Here is a 2,917-nt window from a genome sequence, read left to right as displayed (position 1 = left end):
CCGCCGCGCCTCCGGCGGAGGCTTCCTCGGCCTCCATCTGGACCTCTCGGTCCGCTTGGCTCTCCGACTCGGCCCGAGGGAGATCTGCAGCCCCTTCGCGGGGGGCCTGGCTGGGGGTGGGGGTGGGGGTGGGGGTGGGGGGGGGGGAACCTGGCCCCTGCTCTTCCTCCCCGTCAGGTGCCGCAGGGGCGGCTTGACTGGGGGCGGGGAGGGCCTCCCCCTCGGGACCCGTGCCGGAGCTCACCGGGGTGAGCCCCAGGGTCTCTTCGCTGAGGGGGGGGAGGGGCGCTGAGCTTGAGGTTGAAGCTGCTAGTGCTGTTTCTGTTGTTGTTGCTGTTGCTGTTGCTGTTGCTGTTGGGGAGGGCCCTACCTCCGCGATGGCAGGCTCAGGGGGCTCCTCCCGCATGGGCTCCTCCTCTCCTTCTCTTTCTCTCTCTCTTTCTCTCTCTCTCTCTCTCTCTCTTTCTGGGGCCTCCTCCACGGGGATTACCCGCACTTTCTCGGGAGGGGGGGGGTCTTCCGGAGCAGCTCTGCTGGCTGGTGAGGGGGCCTTTTGCACGTCGGCCCCCTCCCCCTCCTCGCCTGTGTCCGAGGGGGGGCCCTCCTCTAGGGAGGGATCGAGCTGCTCCGCGGCCTTTCTCTTTTGGGCCCGCCCCGATGGAGGAGGGGGGGGGCCCGCCCGCTCGCCCGCAGGGTGGTCCTCTCTATGGCCCGGAGGCTTGCCCGCGGTGGACGCTTGGCCCCGGGCCGGGGCTGGGGCTGGGGCTGGGGCTGGGGCTGGGGCTGAAGCCGGGACTGGGCCCGGCTCGGGGCCTACCTCCCTCTCCCCGTCTCCTGCTCCCTGCCCCCCGGTGACTGCGGCCGAGGCCGAGGCCGAGGCCGAGGCCGAGGCCGAGGGGGGCTCTGCCGCTGGGGGGCTCCCGCCAGGGCTCCCGCCAGGGCCGGGGGGGCTGGGGGGGCCGGTGGCAGGGCCCCCCCCTCCACTGGCGGGGGCCTGCGGTGGCCGCCGCGCTTGCCCCAAGGGGCATTCTTGGCGGAGGTGCCCTACCCCGCGGCACTTGTAACACCGCAGGTCCCCCACCGTGAAGAAGATGCGGTGCAGGGCCCCCCCAAACATTACCTGGAGGGATCCCTCCGCCCCCAGCTGCGCTCCCGCCGCCGGCTGGATCGTTACCTGCCGGCGGAACGAGCGCACGTGTCGCAGGGTGGGGTCCCGGCACCCCAAACCCAGGGGCAGCACCGGGGAGATTACCTTCCCCAGCGATGATAGTCGGGGCAGGAGGGCCCAATTAGGGAGGTACGGGGGCACCGAACTAAGGACCACCCGGGTCCCTGGCTCCTCTAGGGGCTCCACGGGGACGTACTCCCCGTCCACTGTGAGCCCCCTCTCCACCGCCTTCTGGGCGGCGGCCTCCGTGGCAAGGAAGAATACTCCCTTGCCGTGGAACCTGGAGGCCGCCACAATTTTCGGGGCCCCCACCACCCGAGCTAGGGCCCGCACGTAAGGTTCGAAGGCGGACCCTTCCCGCTCGGGCAGCCAGCATCTCACCCCATTTCTCCGGGTGAGTGCCGGGAAGGGGGCCCCCCCTCCCCCCGGGATCGAAGACGCCCAGGCGGTGGAGGTGCTGGCGCCCGGCCCCCCGCCCGGCCCCGCTGCGCGGCCGGCGGCCGCCTCGGCGTAACTGCGCGCCCCGCCCTTCTCCCGGGGGGGGGGCGCTCCTGCTGCGGGGCCGGCGCTAGGGCCGGGACTCGGGCCGGGGCCTGACTCGGCTGGGTCAGGGTCAGGGGGCGGGCTGCCTTTTGGGTTTGCGGGGCCCTTGCCTTTCCCCGCCCCCCCTTTTGCGGAGGAGGCCCCTGACGAGGAGGAGCCCTTCCCTTTCCCCTTCCCCTTGCCCCCACCCTCCGCTCTAGGGCCGGGGCCGGGGCCGGGGCCGGGGCCAGGGGCAGTGCCGGGGCCGGTGGCCCCGAGACAGGGGTCAGCCATTTCACAAACTTCAACTCCCCCTCCTTGCTTGGGAGGAGGGGGGGGGGAGGCACCTCCTCCATGCTGCACCGTGCCGGGGGAGGACCACGGGGGTAGGGCGGCCGGGACACAGGGTCACACTGGGGAGGGGGGGGGCACGCTGCTGGCCTGCTCGGCCTTCACAAAACACCGGGAGCGGGGAGTGGAGCACAGGACGCACACAAAATGGGGCAGACACCCGGGGGGAGGGCGGGGGAGGGGAACAAAGGCAGCCCAGCCGCCACCTTTTTTTAGCACGACAAAAGCCTACTCTGAGGGGTGCTCCTGTGGGGTGCGCTGGGCTGTGCTCTTGTGGGGTGCGCTGGGCTGTGCTCTTGTAGGGTGCGCTGGCCTGTGCTCTTGTGGAGTGCGCTGGCCTGTGCTCTTGTGGAGTGCGCTGGCCTGTGCTCTTGTGGAGTGCGCTGGCCTGTGCTCTTGTGGAGTGCGCTGGCCTGTGCTCTTGTGAGGTGCGCTGGGCTGTGCTCTTGTGGAGTGCGCTGGGCTGTGCTCTTCTCCTCTGGGGTGCGCTGGGCTGTGCTCTTCTGGGGTGCGCAGGGGTCCACTGGTGCAGGAACCAAAGCAAACAAAAGCAGTAACAGTGGCAGCAGCAAACAGAAAGAAAAAACAAACCAAACAAACCAAACAAACCAAACAAACAAAGCAGCAGGAGCAGGAGCAGGAGCAGCTGCAGCTGCAGCTGCAGCCCCCCCCCAACCCCCAAGGCCAAGGCCAAGGCCAAGGCCAAGCCGGGGGGGGGGCACCAGCGGCAAGCTTGCAGTGGCAGTGGCAGTGGCACTATACAGCAGAGAGCCCCGACAGCGCCACACCCACCACCACAACCCACCAGCTGGCAGCCTGGGAACTGGCAGCACAGCCATTTTAAGCCTGTTCAGGGGTGGAGAGGGCGGGGCAAGG

Source organism: Alligator mississippiensis, chromosome 14 (genome assembly GCF_030867095.1).
Source record: "Alligator mississippiensis isolate rAllMis1 chromosome 14, rAllMis1, whole genome shotgun sequence".
NCBI lineage: Eukaryota > Metazoa > Chordata > Crocodylia > Alligatoridae > Alligator > Alligator mississippiensis.
Note: the sequence above shows the minus strand (reverse complement) of the source record.